At 31.4% G+C, this 24,267-nt stretch overlaps 5 non-coding genes across 5 annotated transcripts; all 5 read left to right on the top strand.

Moving 5' to 3' along the window:
* The first annotated feature begins 18,756 nt into the window (after positions 1-18,756).
* Positions 18,757-18,830, top strand: TRNAI-AAU (transfer RNA isoleucine (anticodon AAU)). Its single transcript has one exon. It is a non-coding gene; the product is annotated as a tRNA-Ile (tRNA).
* A 398-nt stretch (positions 18,831-19,228) lies between these two features.
* TRNAI-AAU (transfer RNA isoleucine (anticodon AAU)) lies at positions 19,229-19,302 on the top strand. Its single transcript has one exon. It is a non-coding gene; the product is annotated as a tRNA-Ile (tRNA).
* A 545-nt stretch (positions 19,303-19,847) lies between these two features.
* Positions 19,848-19,921, top strand: TRNAI-AAU (transfer RNA isoleucine (anticodon AAU)). The gene has a single exon. It is a non-coding gene; the product is annotated as a tRNA-Ile (tRNA).
* A 627-nt stretch (positions 19,922-20,548) lies between these two features.
* Positions 20,549-20,622, top strand: TRNAI-AAU (transfer RNA isoleucine (anticodon AAU)). The gene has a single exon. It is a non-coding gene; the product is annotated as a tRNA-Ile (tRNA).
* Positions 20,623-22,230: 1,608 nt separating this feature from the next.
* TRNAI-AAU (transfer RNA isoleucine (anticodon AAU)) lies at positions 22,231-22,304 on the top strand. Its single transcript has one exon. It is a non-coding gene; the product is annotated as a tRNA-Ile (tRNA).
* The last annotated feature ends 1,963 nt before the right edge of the window (positions 22,305-24,267 follow it).

The raw sequence follows: 24,267 nt of genomic DNA, 5'->3' as shown, positions 1-24,267 counted from the left end.
ATGTTTAGATGACGTTAATATTTGGGGGGGAGATAGTGTTATTTGGAAAGTACCCTTAAATGAAGTTGTAAATGACGAGTTTGCCACGGACCCTCATACGCGGAGGCGTTCACAACCGCCACATGATCGTGTGGCGTGAGCGAGGGGCAGCTAAAGGAAACCAACCAACCCACTCCCGTGAAATTCTCGTGTTAATATGAAATCACGAGAATGCCCTCCTTCGTTAAGAGAGTCCATGCACAATTAGGGATCATTTTGTCATTTCGATACAGTGTTAAAGGTTTTGGGTGTCGAAAAACTTTTTTTTTTTTTAAAATAACAACCCATCTCATAATAACAATAAATAAGAGAAATAGTCTTTAATAGATAATATATATATATATATATATATATATAGTAAAAGAATTTGAATGATTAACCGTATTTTTATATTACTTTTCTTTCGATACTTTTTTTCAACTCACTTCGTATTACTTAGTTCTCATATTAAATATCTCATAAAACAAAAAGAATAAGTTGAGATTTACTACATTTTTTTATTTTGAAAAAAGGTCTAGCAAATATTTGTTGAAATAACTAAGATTATGATTTGATATAATTGAAACATTCATTAAGAATTTAACACCAACCCAAATAAATTTGTTTAAAAATGGTTCATTTGGATTCTTTTTAGCTTTTGGAAGGAAGAATTTTCAAGGGCAATTGCTAGTTCATCTTATAGGATGATTGAGTGTAAAAGATAGCACATATGAATTGTTAGTGTTCTATTAGAAGTGTTCATCGTTAAATTTATATTGAGAGTGTTCAGTTTGATCACAAGCCTTTGTTGTACCCCATTTCCAAGATCCTTATAATTGACCAATATGTAGCGAAACCATACTTATTGATAGATGAACTCTTCGAGATCTAAGTACAATTAAGAGAAATAGCACAAAAGCTTTTCTTATAGTACTTTCACAAGATGATGAGACAATTATGAAGATTGCAAACCTGTACATCTTATAATGTTTTCTTCACTTCAAACAAATATACAATGTTTAGGATTGAAAATAAGTTGAGATGATAGAAGACGATGAAACATTTGAATAGTTTTTCATAAGGTAAGTTAGTTAGCAATAGAGCTTTTTAAAAGTGATGCACAATCTAGAGATGTAAACTATAGATTACAAGGTTTTCCACAAGCCTTGTTAATTTGGGGATATAAAATTATACCTAAACTTTCAGATCAAGATATTGGGATTGTAACCAAGACTAGTGAAGACTATCCCAGGATGTTAAGATGAAAACCAACCAAAAGTTTGATTGAAATTACCTTCAAGATCGAATCTTTAAGTTTCATTCAACCAAAAAGCTAGTGATGTATGTTTATCAAATATAGTGATTATACTATTATTTAGTATCTTTTGGATTTTGATATCACAAACTCATTAAATTTTATATATTTTGTTTAGCTCTCTCTCGTCCTTTGAATTAACCATTGGATGCAATTGAGGAAAGATAAGCCTATAAAAGAACAGTAAACTTGAATGATGATGAAGATAACTTCAATGAACAAGCAATGGATAGTTCAAGGAAAGAAGATTTTAATCACATAATGAAGATTAAGCAAGTGAAGGAAGATTTGACTTCTTTGAAGAAGAAAGTATTGAGATTGCTAAACTCCATTATTGATACTATCAATGAACAGAAAGATTGCTTACAAGGAACTTGGATAACAATCTCATGTTTCAATTTATCCAAATAATATTCCAACCAAAAATCTTGAAAACGTTGATGATGAAATGAATGTTCAACACTTGAATGATCGATAAAAAGGTAATTAATTTTATCTTTTATCATATGATTGCTAACTAATTGTTATTCATGTTTTCTGAATAAGAAGAAAAAAGTTAAAAGGTAACGAAAATGAAGGAAAATAACAAGAAAACTTGGATGGATGTTCAATCGACGAAGTACTCGACATTAACATAAGGTGATTGCAGTAATTAGTTTCTGAATTTAATCTAATTGATTACCATGTGATGTACATCTTATTTCCATTTGATTACCAACTACCAAAACGTCATTACGACGCAAAGCAATTGACATTCCTCCCTTCGAGGTGAAAAGGTTTAGAGTCTCCACCAACTGTGTTGAGGAGTGTGATTAGCCACTCAATTTTTTTAAAAAGACAAACAGATAAACTCGTCTTGTTTTACCAAAAATAGGTTCGGGGTTGATGAGTGTAGAAAATTGGTAATAGCACCCTACAACACCAGTTTGATTGTTGACTGTTGTGTTCTAAAACTCATAGATAGTAAATGTTATCCATTGACCGTTATTGATAAAGTGTTATTGATTGTTTTATTAGTTTTGTCTTAATAACGCAAATCTAATAAACTAACGTCCTAAATTATCTTATGAGCCTTGAATAGTATGTAGAGACATACATTGATCAATGTTTAAGATACAACTTAAAGAGTCTATAGTATAACGATAAAGTTGGGTACCTTATCTTGGTAACTTACTTTATATTTGATATAAATGCAACGATCCAATGCATTTTTTTTATGACATATGAGTGGGGGTATCCTATGTAATGTGCTTTTTATAATAAAGGACTAAACCACAAAATAGTAACCACGAGATGTAACCGTTGGGTTTAATGCCCTAAATCTCGTGGACTTGTAGTTTGTAATTGTATATATTATACAAACATTTTATTTATCTAATAAAATAAAATGTTTTATTTTATTTGACATTTAGTTGCATTAACCCAGAAAACTAATAAACTAACATCCAAGGCTATCGTATATAACCTAAACATGTATGTGGAGACATAGAAGTGGATCATGTTTAAGTGATAACCTAAATGGTCTGTAGTAAATGGATAAGGTTGGATACCTTATTCTGGTGACATTACGAATACGACATGTTTTGTAGTTGTTGTCTAAAGTGCTACAAATGATTTGATCCTAATCATTCATGTCGAGACATTAAAACGGGGTTATTTTATACAAAGAGTTTATATAAGACTGGACCATGAAATGAATAGTCTCTCTTATTAACACTGTTACTAGTTGAAACTACATTTCACCAGGATGACTTGACCTAATTAACAATACAAGAAATTGAGGTTCTTCTGACGCATACAAAGGTGTCGAAAGAACAAACATCGGGAAATACGCATTATCCTGACGCCACTTTTCACACGTCAGGCAAATGATCTTTTTCAGACACCATGAAAGAGATGTCGAGAAAGAGGACAATATTTACGACGTCTAAGTGTAGGACGTTGAGAATAATAACTTATCTCGATGTGGCATGCACGTGTCGGGAACTATCAGTCAGAAATTTTCGAACATTAATTATGTTAGACAGATATTCTCGACGTATCCTGCATGACGTTGGGGACTTCGTTGAGAGTAAGGGAAGCTCCCGATGCTATTTTTTGTGCGTTAGGAATGGTTAGGAGTAATGCGAGATTCCAACGCCATTAGTTATTCGTCGAAAACGACGTTAGGAGTAAGGGGATCTCCTGACGTTTTCATGCTGCATCGGGAGTTCCTCTATAAGATAGATGTTTTCACAGAACCGAAGCGAAAGAGAGAAAAGGGAGGAGATGCTGGAGATCAAAGAGAAGAGAAGCATCTAGCCGTCGTTGCCATGAGCCTGCCGTCGTTCCTCTCCCGCCGTCTGCCACCGCACATTCCTAGTTGAAGTAAGTTTAAAATCCTAAATCTTAAAAAATGTTATTTTATGTTAGGTTTATTTAAATAGTTTTTGTTTTTTAAAATTAGTTTTAGGATTTTAATGATGAATTAGTTGTAGGATATTGTTTAGAAATAGATTTTGATTTTTGAAATGGAAATTTTGAATGTGGGTTGAAGGGGGAAGGGGTATTTGAGAAATTGATTTGGAGAATTGAAATTTTGAATGTGTGGATTGAATTGAAGTTTTGAGAGGGGGTTGAATTGCAATTTTGAAGGGGGTGGGTGTTTGAATTGAAAATTTGAAGGATTAAGGTTGAAAATTTGAAGGGGGAGGGGGGGCAATGGCTATTATTGTGTTAAAAATTCTATATTATGTGATAAGATTCGTTTTGGCTATCATGTAGTTAGGTAGCCTTTAGTTCAATTCTAATAGTTTATTTTTTAGTAGTTTTGAATAACTTTATTGTTGATTTTGCATGGCTATCCTGCAGTTATGGTAGCCTTTTTTGTTTTGAATTTGTTTGTATTTCTGAGGGTTTGAAGGGGTGGTAGTAGGATAGCTTGTAAGGTAGCGTCGTTAGAAGGGGTGGGTAGAATGCGAAAATTGAAGTTGTTTTGAATGTTTGTTTTCTATGTCCACAGGCACTATGCCGTCATTCCCACACACTAATTTCCTCGAGACGGACGCTATGTTCCTTAAGTTTTCAAACGATTTAGATAACCTGGCGGGAGGATCGTCGTCGGTGGATGATATTTGGGTGAGTCTAATAATGGTATACATTTTAACTTAGGATTATTTCAAGTTTTTTTTAACATTATATGTTCTTATAATGTATTGAGCAAGGTCGTCTTCTCAGCCATTTGTGACTCTGACTCCTAAAAAACGTGCGCAGTCTCGACTTTTAGAGTTGGAGCGCTACATTGTAACCAATGAGTGGATTCCGATGACGATCACCTCTAGCACGGAGAAGTCTGTTTCCCCACACGTCGTTTGCTTCAGCCAGACGATAGACGTGTGTGTGCAAAAGACATTTCCCGTTTGCTGCCTTAACTGGGCGAACGTAGACAGAGAATACATTGAGGTCGTCAAAGGCGACCTCCAGGTAAGTTCACTACAAATTGATGGTTTCATTTGAAACATATTTAAGTTAACCAATCTATTGTGTTGGTTTTGTAATGTGTAGCGGTTTTTTATGTTTGATTTCAATGATCAAACAATGAATAGGTTCGTTGAGCATCAGATGCTCAGTACCTTTGAAGAGTTTCAAAGCGTCTGTCACAGACACTTCAAAAAGTACAACGACCCCAAGGAGGCTCGTGCCAACCCACTACACCTATTGGTGGGACGTGATGAGGATTGACATTGCCTATGTGACCACTACATGAGTCGTGCATTCCAGGTGAGCAACTGAACCCTTTGTCATGATTAATTATGATTTCAGCTTTTAATATGTATAAAAAATAAACAATATAATTGTTCTTATGCAGGAGCAATCACAGATGAACAAGGCTGCTAGATAGAAGCAGCCTTACAATTATAGCAGCGAATGAAAGTCATTTCTACAACGACAACACGAGCTTGCTGAGGAAAGAGGGGAGTCTATCAATCGTGTGAAGTTGTTTCGGCAAACACACGTTCAAGATGAAACGTTCATCTCCCAAGCTGCGAAAGATGTGCATATAAGTTATCTAACTAACACTCCTGCTTTTATTTGTCCTGTTTAATATATAATATATTTTTTTTACTTACTAAGATTGTTTCTAAATTTGTTACAGCATCAAATGCTAGAACTCCAGTCCCAGCCTACCCCAGAGGGTAGTCAGCCACTCTCTGGAGATGAGATATGCGAGATGGTGTTGGGTAGACGATCGGGCTACTCAAAATGTCTCAGTTGGGGACCCAAGCCGAAGGCTCACAAGACGACAAGTGCGAGCAGTTCCACGACGTCATGTCTGTAGTCTACAATAGAGCTTCAATTATAGGCTAAGCTTGATCAAGCTATGCAAAGGATTGAAAAGTAGATTAGAAATCACGAAACGTTAGTTTCAAAAGTGGAACGAATGCGAAAGCTGATAGAAGACATCACTCGGGCACAGCAAGGACCACCACATGATCCCTAGCTTTGGAGTATGTATATATGTTTCCATTATTCTTAAGTTTTTGAAATGACAGTATACAGTAATGATATGCATATATATGTACTAAACTTAGTTACTTTTGTATCATTGTAGGAATCACGGTGTAGAATGGCGTACGAGGCTCGTTAGGAGACGTAAGGCTTTCTTTGAGTTTTTTTGTATCATAAACGCTGTTACATTTTTTGAATTTTTTTATATTATGAACATAAATATTTTTTGTTGAATTTGTGTTTGTATTTCGTAACTTACTAATTTATTTTTATTTTTCTTTAATTTAATCGAAAACGAATGTGAATATTTTTTGTAAAATAGAGACTCGATTGAAAAACATTACATGAAAATATTTCAAGAAAAAAATAAAAATTACATATTTAAAATATAAAAATTTGTATTAAAAATATTTCTCGACGCAATAAACATCGGAAATATGCTGCGAACGTCACGTCGAAAATAGTTATTCCCGACATATGGACGACGTTGGATATAAACACGTCAGGAAAAGTTATTCTTGATGCATAGATGACGCCAGAACTGTGGACGTCGGAAATTACCTATTGTCGACGCATCGAAGAGGTCAATAAAGAAGATGTCGGGAGAAGGTTATTCCCAACAACATATGAATGTATAATTGTTTTAGATTGTTTTAGATTGTTTCATAATTTATTTTCAATTATATTTGTATGTATAGTGTCCGTATGCACATGCATATATAAAATTTCCAGCTACACCATTACTTTTAAAGAATTTTTTTTAGGGAGATTAAATAGACACAAAGTTGTGAACATGTGTGGATTGGGTTGAGTATGAGGATTAGGTAATGGGTGATGGAAGGTTGGAAAAAGTAGGGTTGAGTTAGGATTAGGGTTTGGGAATGGAGAAGTGATAGTGAAGCGGTTTGAGGGTGTCGTATGCAAAACTGCAAAAGAAGGTAGTTGTGTTGTTAGCTACACACTACACATCATGTCATCAATCTCAAAACTCATCATATCATGTCATCTCAAAACCCCACCTTTCATTTACCAACGCCATCTGTCCTTTCCTTTCATTTTCATCCACCATTATTTCTTCCTTAATAATTTCTCACCACTACACTCCATCAGTTTTTATGATCAACTTCACAATCCTCATCTCCCCCCTTTTTGTTCCTTATATAAATCAAGTTTCAATTTTACCCCTTTACTTCCATTTTTTGTACGGACGATTCAAGTTTTGAAAAACAAACAAACAAATAAATACAAACTTTCTTTCTTTCTTTTTTTCTTTTGAAAAAATAATTCAAAAAACACATCATTTTTTTAATTTCTCTTCTACCTATTTGTTCGTATTACTAAACATTTTTTTAGTTTCTTTTCTAGTTCTAGCTCAATATTATCATTTATGTTTATCATTTGACCTAGAGAACAATATTTGTCCTTCATATGTTTGGTGAAATGAATGACTTTTGGAAATGTTGTTGCCAAACCTTTGTTTCCCTCCTCTTTGTTGGCATGGAAAAGGTCGCCTATGTTGTTCAAGCATATTTTATATATCCTAGGAGGTATTTATGTTTTAAAGGGTGAGGATATAGATAAATGTGGATTTGTTAATAATATTGTTTTTATTAAATATTTATTTTATTTTTAGTTAATAAAACTAATTTTCAAAAATAAGTTCTTTGAGGCACTGAGACATGAGGGGTTGAAACTTTCAATGCATTGAGAGGCGAGGCGTTGAGAGGCAAGACATTAAGATTTTTGTAACGTGTTACGTGTTTTGACCTCATACTGTGTCAACCATTTAAATGTTATGCTTTGAACTTGAATATTGAGACGTTATGTTTTGACATGACCGTTGAGGCGTTTAGATCTCAAATATCAATGACTTTCTAACCATTGAGGCGTTATGAAACTCACCATTATATATAATACACATCCTCATCTCATTTTTAATCATCTGAAATCATATTCTCTTATACAAAACTCTCTTATAAAAACTTCTTCTATTTTAGTTTCCGAGCAAAGTCATTCAAGAGTGTCGATTTTTCGATTGGCTCTGATGCAACTCCGATCGAGTATTTTTGTTGTTTTATTTTAAGAAGAAGTGGCAAATCAAGAACTGTTTACACTTTAAGTAGAGTCGTGAAATGTCTTAAAGAGAGTGCAATCCATGATTTACCCTTCATCTAACAAGTTTCTGTTTTGCAGTTAGGCGTTCAGTCCAGGCGACCATCGTCTAAGCATTTTGTCTAGGCATCCTCCAGCCAAGCATCCTTCGATCCAGTCTATGCGTTTAGTTTAGGTGACCTTAATCTAGGCTATGAACTAACCAGGAGACCAAGTTCCAGGAAATTTCCATTAATTCTAGGTGTCCGAAATTCAAACACCTAATTGCTTCTAGTACTTACACCAACATAACCTGAGGGTTTAGCTTTTCTATTTGAGACACTCAAACCCCTATCGAGACTTATGTACCTCTTTGTGATTGGATGTTGTCTCAAATAACTCAACACTCTTTTAAGTTGGTGTCACCTTTATGATCTTATCCTCGATGGGGCGGACAAAGTCTATCACAACAAGTTCATTGTATTCACTAGTATCCCTTAGTTCAATACTATCTTTTTCTATCCTCGAGCTCAAACCTTTCCACTAAAGTCAGTCATCTAGAAAATTATAATGATCAATATCCCTTTTATGTGGGCTCTAGTTTCAAGAGCTCAATTCGTAGTTAAAATCGATGAAAAAAATAATATTTAAAATTGATACACACAACTTTTCAAGTTTCCTTTCCCAAGAAAAAAAAAACAAAATTGAATGAGATACCAACAAGTTTTCTCTAACAAATTTAACCGAACACCAAAATATAGAAAATCGGTATGCATGATTTAATAAATGCATATGAAAAAAATAAAAGAATTGTTACTATTCCTACTTATGAAATATTAGAAGAAAAACAAATTCATAGTATCCTCAAGTTCTTAACCTTCCTACTATATACAAATAGAGCAAGATTCTAAATAACACTTCCATACTTAATTCAATTAATGAAGTGCCATTATTATATAGGCAAATAATGAACTCAAAGATGACACGTGGGTAGCAATTAAATAGACAAAATAAGTCTTTAACTAATTTCCTTAATAAAGATTTGTTAATTTTCTTAGAACAATAAAGAGATATTAACTTAATGTAAGAATTAAAGAGAAGTTAGAAACCATATAAGAAAATAAATTAGTAGGTTTTGTAGGCATAAGAAAAATAAAATAAGCAAAGTATTTTCATTTCTCTTTTACTTCTTTCACATGAATAAATTTTACTTTGCTTTTGCAATAATATGTTTTTGGTTTGGTTAGTCAAATATAGAATCGAAACCGAATATTAAAAAGAAAAGTTAGTGAGGTAGGATCAATATCAAATCACACGTGTCAATCTCTCCTTTCTCTATTAAAACCAAACTATAAAGAAAACAGTTGGCCCATTAATTTCTTAGAGTAAACAATTTAATTTAAGCAAATGCCTAATCCTTCTTCCATAAATAACATTTGAAGTATTTCATACTTCATCCTTTTTCTTATTTCTTGACAAAATCTAACAAAATTAAAAATAAAAGTAAAAAAAAAAAAAAAAAAAAAAAAAAAAGAAAATTCCCTCTTTTGTTTCTTTCTAAAATGGATTCAACCAATAGGAATCCATATTATTCAAGAAGGAAATAATAGAAATTTGATCGCAAGATAATTGTTTTTCTTTTTTATATGTAAAAAAAAGTTGTTTCTATTTTAATTTTTCTTTTGATAAAAAAATTGAGTTTCACAAGCTTTTTTATTATTATTATTTTTCTAACTAAATATACATTTGAGCTTTCTATGTTGAATATATTTGTATTTTTTTTTAAAAAAAAAAACAGAGTTAAAGGATTAAATGCGGAATTTTGAAATTTCATGACCATATAGTTATTGAGAGCAAACCATTTAATAACTTCAATTTATTATTTAATATTTTTTATTATTTCAAATATTAGGTCATCTATTTTCTTTTTCTTTTTTGTTACCTAAAATGTGTTTATTTTTTACTTTGTCTAAGGTATAGCAAAATTTGAATTACGTCAAATATCTTGCTTTTGGTATAATCCCAAAAGGCTTCATACAAATGGAGATAGTTGTCCTCACTTATATACCCAAGATCATCCCCTTATCTAACCAATGTGGGACTATGGTCGGATTCACAAAAATGACATAGAAATTGGTAAAGATTAATGGTGGAGAATCATAAACGTTGTACTAATTAATGAAGATAAGTCTCTATTAATTATGTATTAGAAAGGGTTAGACTTGAGAAAGTTAATCGGAAAACAAGACACCTACATCTATAATTATCATTATTTTAGTCCAAGGTAAAAAAATTAACTAACTCATTGGTGAAACTATAATCCTAAGAACATGGTTTTACTTGATTCTCACTACCATGTTAGTTTTATTGCTTTATAAAATTAGATTTTATCTTTAATCAATTTCTTATCAAAATTGGGTTCCCTAAATAAAATTGAAAGAATTTTTTAATAGTCAAAAAAGATAATAAAAAATTAATTAGATTTTATCTTCAATCAATTTCTTATCAAACTTAGACTTGTCACACTCTTACCTTATAGCCCCTGTAAAGTAAAGATTATCAACGACACTTACAAAAACTGTCGTAATACCTTCTTTGATGACATTACGTAACCGTTGACAATAAAATTATATTGACATTTTGAATATGTCATGATCACATATACATTGACAAATTGCAAAGAAAATAATTTAGTGACATTCATGTCTTGATAGATTGTTTTATCAAAAAAAACATTGTCATTACATCATGATCATTTCCATCATAACTAATTATATTTTTACCACAAAATCGTTCCACAAACATATAAATAAAAAATTTTATATATAAGAATGAAGCTCATAGTGCTTTTACAAAGAAACAAAATACAAGAAAACTATCGAATGTCCTCAAAAGGAACAAGTACAAGCGAACTAATAACCAAATTAAAAAAAAATAAGAAAGAAAATAAAATAACAAAGTATTTCCATGAGTAGCTACACACTACAACAAGTTTTGTCAATAATCAAGTGTTGATCATTCACTTGGTAGCCTCAACACTTCTGTTGTGCAAGACTTGATAAAAACACAAATAAATCTTTCAACGCATTAAATTAGTCCCTACAATAGAGAGTTCCCGAAAGATAAACTAGGCTCAACATTTAGAAAGAGATCGAAATGATCTAAGTGAAGTTTGAGCACCAAAAACTAACAAAACAACCTTAACCAAATCTTAGTTGTGTTGGTGGTCTAAACCTAGATGGATGGAGATTCTTGGTTGCTTCATATTACGTAACGTTGTTATGACTTTTTTAATTTTGTAAAAGTGAATTGAAAAAATACTAGCCCTAAAGAAGTAGATTTTAATTCGAATAATATGATTGATGATGCAATTACTAAAGCTTTAGGTGTTGATTGTAGTCATACATAAGAGGATTAGTATTTGGGATAACTAGGTTAATGTTATTATCTATATTGACTAAAAAAGAAAAGACTATTACATCTCTTGAAGACAAGTGCAGTCGACTTCAATTCGATGTAGTTGCGTTGAAGAAAGTGGTATCTTCTTTACTAAAGGAGAAGGGAATGTTATTTATTAACTTTTTGTTAGTCATTTAAAGTTATCTTTTCTAAACTCTAGTCGTTAATATGCTCTCGCTTTATCTATATATAAAATTGACACGAACAAAATTCTATTAATGTCACTAATGCTACAACTCCACCAACACGCATTTCAAATCCAATATATTGCCAATTCTTCACTCGTAAATTCATCTTCCACACACTATATTTAATATTTCTATTCATGTTGTATTCTAAGTTATTGTGAATTTGACACTTTGCTTCTTTTATATTGGAAAAGAGTGTTACAATCAATTTTTCCCACAAGTCTATGCTTCTAGATTGGTTTAGCTCTAAAACAGTAATTGTTTAATATAGACGGTCTTTTTAATATTCCTAAAACATTGGCTCATCATATCCCGGTTGGTTCAATTGCATTGTGTGAATGGATTGATACAGTAAAGAAGTTTGATTCATTCTTATGGAGGCCTACTTCTAACATGTTGTCACTAGTGATGCATTATACACCACTACTATTGTCTGGTCAGCTAAAGTCAAGATATTAAGCTTTTCTTTTTTTCAATTTGGTTGAAGTTTCTAACGTGAATAATATTTATATAATTTATTAGTTGATGCATTATTAAATTTAATGATCATGTTGTCTTTGGTTTTTTATTACGTGATTAAAATGGTGACACATGCAAGAGCGGGAGTACTTTGTATTGTGTGATTTTGAAACTATGAAAATTAGAAATTAACTTTTGATCGTATCGGTGAAAAGAGTTATAAACAAGAACAAGAAATAAAATATAAAAATCTATTGAAGGGAACTTCATACCACACTTTTCGTAACATTGAAAGAGTATGCTATGGTACGTTTTATTAATAACATAACCTATGATATATAGCGTTGAGAATAAGCTATCAATATGTTAAAATAGTGTTTTTTAATGCTATAAAAATGTTACAATATATATAGTTTTAATAGCATATGTTTTCTGCTATTGTTAACATTATAATTTGGTAATCACAATATTTCTTTTCAATGTATTGAAAATGCTATAAAAATGTTTTTATAGCAACTACTACATGCTACAAAAAACGCCATGAAAGAGAAATCATATGCGTCATGCGAACAATATGAAATGTTGCCGTAACATGTTGATTTTAGAATTAAAAATGAACTTTTTACAACATTTGTTATAGAGGCAAAAACTGAGTGCATATCTTTCAATAACATCAGTTGTAACAACGTATACGAAAACTCTATCAAATGCCTACGATAACAATTTTTGCCTGCTATCGTATGTGATATTTCTTGTATTGTGCTTGAGGTGTAGCAAGAAAGTATAGAGCTTTATCAAATCAGGTTGATTTGGGATGGAGAGTAGATTTCTTAGGTCTTAGGTTAGCTAACAGGGGAGTACATCTATTTTTCGAAGGAGGTGATTAAGGCTACAGTTAGACTGACTTTCTAACTGATTTTAAACATTTTTTTTTTTTTTGCACTTGAAATACTAATTTAAAAACTAAAAAAGTGAATCCAACCACATTAGGGTGTGACGATTGGTTGATACCAAATGCATTTCATACGAAGCTAGGAATGGAAGTATGAGAGAAAACTTGAGGTGATACTTTGTTTTAAGGGAGGAATTTTAGGTGCAAACAAAATTTCAAATTGGTTAGCTAGAGAAGGAAATTGTCACGAATATGTAAATGTGGACGATTATGTCAATTAGTACTTTTTTTTTAGATATGAAAAACAAAACTATAAAAGATTTATGTCTAAAATGAACAATATCATATTATTGACGAATATAAGTCAAAGTTCTTAAATTGAACAGTGAAAAATATAGAACTATAATAAAGTGACATCTAAGGCACAAAACTACAACGATATATATTTTAACCTTGAATTAGACATTTTGTTTCAAATTACCATTTTCCACAATGTCTACTTTTCACTTCTCTATTAGTTTTGTAATTTTTCCTTTTCTTGAAAAAAAAAGGGAAAAAAAAGCTTAAATTCCCTATTTTCCGTCGAAGGTTAGCTTTTTCCCCACTTTAGGTGTTGTATTTTGACATTGGATTAAAGCAAAGATAAGATAATAACATTGCTTTTCAATTTCAAGGTCCCATATTAATTAGTGATTCCCATTTCCACTTTCCTCTTTCCTCTTTCCTTAAACAAATGAAAAAAAAAAAAAATCTACAAATATATATGATTTAGTCGTTGAATTTCGAGTTTGAATTAGTTTAGTTATATAACAATTTTAATAATGTTTAATAGATGATTTTCTACTCGCAAGTTTTTAATTAAGTCCTATTAAACCTACATTAGTTACTTCTAACTTCAAGTTTCTTCGTTTGTTATCTATATTATTCCAATGATTTAAAAAAAAAAATCAAATCAACTTTTGAAAACTAAAAAAATACATTTTAAAAAAGTTGTTTTTACTTTTAGAATTTAGTAAGAATTCAATTTGTATTTAAAAAATATGAAAAATCATTATAAGAAATTGAGGAGAAATGTGTCTAATTTTAAAAACAAAACAAGATTAGAAAATAAAATGATTATCGTTATGCTTAAAACCAACTTATAAATGAGTTGCTATAAATTGAATTTTATGTCAATTAAGTTCATGATGTTTAAAAGATATCAATTAGGACAAGAGAGTAATACTTAAGTGCAAATCAATTGTTCGTGTCTCATCATGCATAATTTCCAATCACATAGAAGGTATAATAATCAATATTAAAAAGAAGATTTTGTGACAACGTCATGTTTTTGTATTAGACACTTTAGTGAATTATACAAATATGAATGTAATTCTAATTCAAAATCATTTATTTACTTTTTTTTCCTCTTGAAGTTTCATGTCATATTTATTATTTTGAGTTTTTCTGATGTTGATGTATTTCTTCGAATAATTATAGCAGTGAACCAAATCAACCTATTTTTCACTGAATTCAATATATCATGAAAAAACAATTTAATTTTAGTCCATAATCATAGAAGTGTACTTTATATATGAATTAATTATAATTGATTATCCATTTTAGCCATTAAATCAGGAAAAAAAATAATTAATCAAACTAATATAAATTAAATAAGATCAAAATAATAAATATGAAATTTTGAAATTTTGCCCAATTGACTTACCTAAAAAACCGTATTCTACCCCTTAATTATAATTGATTATCCTTTTTAACCATTAAAACCATTTTTATTTAAATACATTTCAAATAATATTTTGAGTGATAAATTAAACATTTGAAGATGTATTCTAAACACATTGTGTAACTCTAAATAAGTTTTTTAAAACTAAAATTGTTCTTTTTGGCTTTACACAAATGCATACGAACTCGAATCGATTCACGGTTATAGATCATGTAGGGAATATAAAAATCAAATAGAATGATAAAGTAATATAATGAGTAGATTTTTTTTTTTTTGCTCAAATTTAGAGATATAAATAAGTATGATGTTTCAAGAAAAAAGTAAGATTGGATTTAATTTCTTATCCCACATGTTTGTACAATTATGATTATACTTTAACCTTTTAAATTAATAATAGAAGTAATAATGGGGTTCTCTATTAATTAACTTTCATGATAAAGATATTGGCTATACTTGTTCATTTAAATAATCAAGTCCTCAATTTTTAGCATTTGTGCTCAATTATATCATATAAAAACAAATCTATGATTAGACTCAAATTTTCATTTACTGCCAAACATATTGTCCATTGGATTATTACATGATGACAGCTCAAATATTCATTTAATTGGGGCCATCAAAACTTGGTCCCAACGTTTACAATCATATATATTACTTTTACATGTAGAGACACTTTAAAATCTATTTTCATCCCTAAACTTTTTAATTTGATCTATTTTTGTGGTTCTTGTTCTTAGAATTCCGTTAATTCTTCAATGGAGTGATGAGGTGATGAGGTGGTACTTATACGTAAATGACTAGGCAGTCAAATAAGATGACGACTCTTGCAAATTTAGGATTTTTTAGCTTTTAATTAGAGGATAGAGGGGTAAATTGAATTTTTATCGAAGAATTCAAAAGTAATTTTGTCTACTTAAATAAATTGTACTTACTTTTTATTTTCATAATTGTTATTTTACCTAGTCGTGGATGTTAACAGAATATGCTCGATCTATTTTATTTTATTCAATGTTCTTCAAATTTGCTTCAAGATTCCAATTTATAAAATAATAATAATAAAGAGTGGGAGAATTAGGGAGGGAAGGTAAGAGGTTTGAGTTTTGAGGGAAAAAAATTAAAGAAAAAACAAAATTAGTTTTTAGGTTTATTTTTTATAAATGTGATGATTATGTTTTTATGTTGGTATAAAAGATTTATAGAATAAACTAGCAAGATTTATTGTTTACTATCAATTTAAGTAATATGATGAATCTATACCCTAATCATTCAAACATAGAGGTTACATCATCATTTCTTTAAAGAATTAACAGAATCCTAATGACAATGAATTAATAGAATCCTAAATTTTTTCTTTTAAAAAGTTTTGAAACTAAAATAAACATTTTTAAAAGTTTAAGGACCAAAATTAGAAACAAGATACAAAGTTCATCGTAGGGGTCACATAAGTCAAGTTGGGCCAAGTTGGAGAGAAAATATGGACCAACCCAAAGTAATCGGGTTAGCAAAAAATGAACCATATCAGTTCAATATGCAAGGTTAACCCAACCCAACCCAAAAAATTCGGGTTGAGTTGGCGGGATGGCCTTTTTTTCTTAATTCATATTGTTTTCGATTTTTTATATTTAAAGCCTTTGTTCCCATCATTTAGCATGGTCAACCAAGATCGTTTACCATGGTTAACACGCTCGTTTAGATTTGAAGCTCTTTTTCCATGGTTTAGAAAAAAACTACACAATTGTGTGGATATGATCTAAACGATTGTCTACCATAGCCAACATGATCGTTTAGCATTATCAACACAATCGTTTCAAATTGAAGCCTTTTTCTCATCTTAAAAAAACTACACGATCGTGTATCATGACCTAAATGATCGTATACCATTCGTTTAGACTGTGGTATACGATTATTATATATATTATATAACCAAGTCGAGTTGAGTTAACTTGGCCCTAAATTGCCCAACCTGGTAACCTTACCATTTTTTCAATTTCCTAACCCAACCCAACCTAAAACAAAATTTAATCCAACTCAACCCTTACGATTTGGATTGGGTAATCCGGGTTGGTCAGGTTACCGATTTTTTGAATACCCTACTTCAATACCAAAATAGGATTTCAACCAAAATATATAGAAATATTTTTTATATTTCTCAACATAAATCTTAATTTATAGCAATAAACCTCATAGTTGTACCAAATTAAAATCTTAAATTAATAGTTGTAACAATTTAAATTGTGAAGTTTTGTAGTTGTCTCTACTTACATCATCTATTACATTCTATTTGGATAAATATTGTGTGAAATTTATAATTATATCACTTTAAGATCTAAACTTTTGTAAGTGAATCAATAGTTTAGACTTTTAGGTAGGTTTTCATTTGAGAAGTTCATGCATCAACTTTAATCATCCATTTTGTAAAATCAAAATTTGATAAAGTAATCAACCCACGTGAGAAAATAGATGTACGAATGATTTTCAAAATTGATTAACTTATGAACCTTCTAAAGATTAATTGACACCCACACAATCTATTAAGTTTCAAACAATAGTTATAAAAACGAATTTTGAAGATGAAGTAAATTGGCACATCCATACAAATTCAGAGTTTAAATTGAAATAATTATTTGTTCAAAGATCTATCTGATACTTTCTTTTATATTTATTAGGTTATAATATTAGTGTGGTTTCAGCAAAAAAAAGTTGTCCTTCAAATAAGGATTATATAACATTAATATCTTGAACATTTTATTTCTTTACCAAAAAAAGATCCATTGAACTTTATTTTTCTACTAATGTCGTGACTATTTACAATTTAAGTCTTGACTTCACACTTTCTCCATGCACAAGTCACATCCATTAATGTTCCATTGTAAAAAAGAAAAGTTGTTGAAACAATCAACACTTCCTTCTCCCTCTATTGTCTCTTTCTGATGCATGTCTACTGTCTATTCGTTAATGGAAACCGACCACAAGCCGTTCGTTCTCGTTCTTTAATCATTTTCCATCGTCGTTAACTTTCGCATGCCGACTGCCGGTCATCGGCGTAAGCCGCTCATTGGTTCTTTTTCTTATTGGTTTTTCGCTCTCTCCATTTATGTCGCCACACCAAGATCCAGCCACCTATTCAAATCCATGGTAACCCATGGCCGAAGAGAATAAGAGATGAAGATGGAGAATTTGTTATGTGCACGTAGATTGAGGAGAACTTTTTTTTCATAACCCTAAATATATGTGTTAGAAAACCTTCAAGTAAAAAGTCTCTATTTTGTCAAGTAAAAAGTCTCTATTTTGTCAATGTACCATGGAACATATATATAGGGGTGTAAATAGGTTGGGTTGGGTTGAGAATATCCCCCAACCCATATTTTCGAGTTGATTTAGGTTGCAACTTGAATAAAACCCGAATTGCATTACCAACCCCAACATAACCCTTAAAATATGGGTTGGGTTGGGTTGGGTTAGGTTTTCATGTTATATATTTTTTTTTAAAACGATGGCTTTCAAATTTAAACAATTGATTAGATCATGTACACGATCTCAGGTCTTAGTTGCACCGAGATGTCCCTGGATGAAAGAGTTCTACCTTTAATTCATTCGATCTCGGCTGTATAATGTCCCGAAATGTCCTTAGATGAAAGAATTCTTCCTTTAGTTATTGGATCTCGAACCTTAGTGACACCGAGATGGTTCGAGATGAAAGAATTCTACCTATATTTTATTCGATCTCGAGCATATATTGTCCTAAGATGTCTTGGGATGAAGACTTTGAAAACTAATGCCCAATGTTTAATAACTAAGGTGTTTTCTCATTAATTTATCTGATGGTAATTAAGAGTATTTATAATACTCTTTTCCAGTGTAGTTTGGAAAATAGAATAATAGAAAAATATAACAAATCATAACTAATTTCAAAACAGTAATTATACATGATAATAGACTGCAACCTTTACTTATTCGATTTGAGCCTTAATTGCACCGAGATGGTTCGGGATGAAAGAATTATGCCTTTAATTCATTTGATCTCTGGTATACAATGTCCCGAGATGCTCTAGGATGAAAGAATTCTTCCTTTAGTTATTAGATCTCAAACCTTAGTGGCCTATTAGCTTTATTGGCATAAAATGGCTCATTAGCTCAGTTGGTTAGAGCGTTGTGCTAATAATGCGAAGATCGCAGGTTTGAAACCTGCATGGGCCAATTTTGTTATTTTTATAGGTTTTTCTAAACTCACAAATGAACCTAACGAAAGGGAATGGTTCGACTTGTTTTCTTTCTTTACGACGGAAACGTCCCTAACCTCCCTTCACATTAGAGGTGTAAACGGATTGGGTCGGGGGCATTCTCAACCCAACCCTTTTGGGTCGGGTTGTTGGGTTTTATTGTTCTTTTCTTAATGATGGCTTTCAAATTTAAACGATCGTGTAGATCCTGATACACAATATTGGGTCTTAGTTGCACCAAGATGCGCCGAGATGAAAACATTCAACCTTTAATTCATTCGATCTCGAGTATACAATGCCCTGAGATGAAAGAATTCTCTCCTTAGTTATTGGATTCTGGGCCTTATTGGCCTATTAGCTTGTTTTGCTCATAATGGCCTATTAGCTCAGTTGGTTAGAGCGTCGTGCTAATAACGCGAAGGTCGCAGGTTCGAGACCTGCATGGGCCAATTTTGTTATTTTAGAGTTTCTTTTAACACAACGATATGTCGTTTTGTTCACTTCTCCCTTCCCACCGACAACTTAACCTAACGAGAAAAAATGGTTCGAGACCTGCATGGGCCAATTTTGTTATTTTTAGAGGTTTTTTTTAAACTCAATGACATGTTGTGCTTCACTTCTCCCTTCCCTCCGACAAATGAACCTAATGAGAGGAAATGGTTCGGCTTGTTTTTTTTCTTTGGAACGGAAACGTCCCTAACCTCCCTTCACATTAGGGGTGTAAAGGATTGAGTCGGGGGCATTCTCATGGGTTGGGTTGTTGGGTTTTATTGTTTTTTTTAATGATGGCTTTCAAATTTAAACGATCATGTAGATCATGATACACAATATTAGGCCTTAGTTGCACCAAGATGCCCCGGGATGAAAAAATTCTACCTTTAATTCATTCGATCTCGAGTATACAATGCCCCAAGATGCCATGAGATGAAAGAACTCTCTCCTTAGTTATTGGATTTTAGGTCTTAGTGGCCTATTAGCTTAATTTGCTCATAATGGCCTATTAGCTCAGTTGGTTAGAGCATTGTGCTAATAACGCGAAGGTCGTAGGTCCGAAACCTGCATGGGCCAATTTTGTTATTTTAGAGTTTCTTTTAACACAACGATATGTCGTTTTGTTCACTTCTCCCTTCCCACCGACAACTTAACCTAACGAGAAGAAATGGTTCGAGACCTGCATAGGCCAATTTTATTATTTTTAGAGGTTTTTTTAAACTCAATGACATGTTGTGCTATTCACTTCTCCCTTCCCTCCAACAAATGAACCTAACGAGAGGAAATGGTTTGGCTTGTTTTCTTTCTTTTGGACGGAAATGTCCCTGACCTCCTTTTAAGGGTGCAAATGGATTGGGTTGGGGGACATTCTCAACCCAACCTATATTTTTGGGTTGGTTGAGTTGGCAACCCGAATAACCCAAATTATATTACCAACCCAACTCAACCCTTAAAATATAGATTGACTTAGGTTGTAGGGTTGTATTGTGTTTATTTTTTAAACGATGGCTTTCAAATCTAAACGATCTTGAAGATCTTGATACACGATATTGGGCCTTAGTTGAATCAAGATGCCCCGGGATGAAAGAATTTTGCCTTTAATTCATTCAATCTCGAGTATACAATGTCCTGAGATGAAAGAATTCTCTCCTTAGTTATTGGATTTTGGGCCTTAGTGGCCTATTAGCTCAATTTGCTTATAATGGCCTATTAGCTCAGTTGGTTAGAGCGTCGTGCTAATAACGCGAAGGTCGCAGGTTCGAGACCTGCATGGGCCAATTTTGTTTTGTTCACTTATCCCTTCCCACCAACAACTTAACCCAACGAGAAGAAATAGTTTGGCTTGTTTTCTTTCTTTTGGATGTCCCTAACTCCCTTCTCAATACATATATGCATTCTTTATTTGATGCATGTGAACTATATATTAGTGTGGTATATACCTTTGTTTATTTGAAAATTATGAAATATGTAATAATACTATGATATATAAATGAAGTCCTATGATATATTGGGATTTATGTATATATTGCGGGATAAAGGATAACTAATAAAGAAAATTGATTAAACAAAATATACTCTTCATTTTGTATATTTGTAATATCTAGCCTTAATTTTGTATATACTCCAAGGTATATTGGCAATATTTCAAGATATATTGAGTCACATATCAAGGGAAAATATCAAGGGAAAATATATTGTTGCCACAATTGTCACCTAAGTTTACAAAATTAGAATATTGAGTATAAATGTCAAATAAACAATGAAATATATCAAGTGTATATATCACATATCTTCGAGTTGGTTGGCTTGGCAACTTGAATAACCCAAATTGTATTACCAACCCAACCCAATCGAGTTGAGTTGGGTTGTCGGGTTGTATTATTTTTTTTAAACGATGGCTTTCAAATTTAAATGATCGAGTAGACCATGATAAACGATCCCGGGCCTTAGTTGCACTGAGATGTCCCAGGATAAAAGGATTCTGCCTTTAGTTTATTTGATCTCGGGTATACAATGTCCTGAGATGTCCCAAGATGAAAGAGCTCTTCCTTTAGTTATTGGATCTCGTGCCTTAGTGGGACCGAGATGGTCCAGGATGAAAAAATTCTACCTATATTTTATTTGATCTTAGGCATACATTGTCTCGAGATGTCCCGGGATGAAACACTTCAATCTTTAGTTATTCGTTCTCAAATCTTAATTGCACCGAAATGGAACGAGATGAAAGAATTATGCCTCTAATTCATTCGATCTCGGGTATACAATGCCCCAAGATGAAAGAATTATTCCTTTAGTTATTGGATTTCGGGCAATAGTGGTCTATTAGCTCAATTGGCTCAAAATGGCCTATTAGCTTAGTTGGTTAGAGCGTCGTGCTAATAATGCGAAGGTTGCAGGTTCGACATGTCATTCTGTTCACTTCTCCCTTCCTATCAACAAATGAACCTAACGAGAAGAAATGGTTTGGCTTGTTTTCTTTCTTTTGGACGAGAACGTCCCTCACCTCCTTTTAAGGGTGTAAACGGGTTGGGTTGGGGGACATTCTCAACCCAACCTATATTTTCGGGTTGGTTGAGTTGGCAACCTGAATAACCTGAATTATATTACCAACTCAACCCAACCCTTAAAATATAGATTGGGTTGGGTTGTAGGGTTGTATTGTGTTTTTTTTTAAACGATGGCTTTCAAATTTAAACGATCCTGTAAATCCTAAATCACGATCTTGGACCTTAGTTGCACCCAGATGCCCCAAGATAAAAGAATTCTGCCTTTAATTCATTCGATCTTGGGTATACAATGCCTTGAGATGTCCTGGGATGAAAGGATTCTTCCTTTAGTTATTGGATCTCTGGCCTTAGTGGCCTATTAGCTCATTAGCTCAAAACGGCCTATTAGCTCAGTTGGTTAGAGCGTCGTGCTAATAACGCGAAGGTCGCAGGTTCGAAACCTGCATGGGCCAATTTTGTTATTTTAAAGTTTTTTCTAAAGTTTTTTTTTTTAAATTGAACAAAATGTCGTTCACTTCTCTATTCCCACCCACACCTTAACCTAAGAGGAAATGGTTTGGCTTGTTTTCTTTCTTTGGATGGAAACGACCCTATATGTTTTCTTTATTTGATGTATGTGAATTACATATTATTGTGGTATATACCTTTGTTTAATTGAAAATTATGAAATGTATAATAATACTATGATATATAAATGGAACTTATGATATATTGAGATTTATGTATATTTTGTAGGATAAAGATAACTAATATCAAGAACATCGAAAAATATATTACTACCACAATTGATATTTAAGTTTAAAAAATCAAAATATCGAATATAAATGCCAGATAAACAATGAAATATATCAAATGCATATATCACATAATATTAAAAATCAAATATGGATAACAAAGAGACGCTTAAAAATCGTGAAATGTAAAATAAAATAATGTTTTCTCTCTTCAAATTAAAAAATAAAATACAACAAATACATTTTCTCGTTCCAAATTGGAAAAAAAAAATACATTAATACATTTTCTCTCTCCAATTTAAAATAAAAAAACTTATATTAAATACATTTTCTCCCTCCATAATAAATACACATTAAGTACATAAATGTGAAAAAGAATATTAAGAAAAACAAGTATAAAAAATTTTTAGAAAAAAAGTCGTCCAAAGTTAACACTAAAATCTTTCTTTGAAAAACATTCAAACTCAAACACATTTATGAATATGTGGTTCAAAGATAACTTTTTTATGTAAAAATCTCAAAAAAAAAAAAAAGTAAATATATTTTGAAATTTTAGGAAGAGGGGAGGGGGGATGTTAATAAAATAAAAAAAAAAAAATTTTTTTGCAAAAAATTAACAAATTTAAATTCAATATTTTCTAGAAGTATTCCAACTAAAATTGAAAAAAAAAATTGTAACTTTAATCTATTAATTATTATATTTTTAAGGAATTATATAAAACAAAAAAATTATATAAAACAACGTTTAAAGGCAAATAAAAATAATTAAACTTGATTTCTAACTCTAAATATATTGTTTATTTTATTATTTTTGACAATTTTAATACTTTTTTAATTTCCATAAAACTATATATTTAGATTGGTTAGGAATTTAGGATGTATACTATACATAGACCTAGAAAACAAATGTAATAATGAATTATTTGTTAACAAAATAAATTTGGACCCACAACCAAAAGTGCACTTCATAGTTGATAGTGAGCCTAAAGAAAACTTATGGCTTTATCTTTTGGTTTTGGTAATCTCATTGGCCATTTGCCCCCACCACCATACATAACACTTCAGTTCATAGTACCTAATAATAAAGATTTTATTTTAGATTCTTTTCTTATATGCCCCTATACCATCTTTCTTTTATTGTCAATTTTACCCCTTACTTTTACACCATATTTACTCTTTGTCTCCTCACAAATCTAAAATGAAAACCATTGTAAATACCATCCTAATGTTCAAATATTAGAAAAATTTACCTTGGTCCATCTTAATTTGGTTGTGGTTTTCAAATCATCAAACACTTTACCTATTACCAAATTAATTTAAGATCAAAATTTTATAGTATTAGGGGCAATCTATCGTATTTTTGTTTCTAAACAACAAACACATGTTTTCTAGTGATTTGGAAATCACAACCTGATTTTATTTATGGTCAATATTATTTGGAAAAGTTACAAATATAACAAGTAGATATAAAGTATTAGTAAATATTTTATAATAGTGCAGAAGAAGTTTGTAGATATAACGAACTTAAGATTTAACTCTTGTAGTTTATAGACTACATATATTGTTAATAAGAGTTTATTTTACCTTTTTAGCCTCGAATTTACATGGTTTATGATATAAATGTTTAAAATTATTTTATTATATCTATCTTATCGGCGGGTTCAATTTTTATTTATTTATT

This window comes from Cucumis melo, chromosome 5 (assembly GCF_025177605.1).
Source record: "Cucumis melo cultivar AY chromosome 5, USDA_Cmelo_AY_1.0, whole genome shotgun sequence".
Classification (NCBI taxonomy): domain Eukaryota; kingdom Viridiplantae; phylum Streptophyta; class Magnoliopsida; order Cucurbitales; family Cucurbitaceae; genus Cucumis; species Cucumis melo.
The sequence above is the reverse complement of the archived record's forward strand: the minus strand, read 5'-3'. Positions and strand labels throughout refer to the sequence as shown.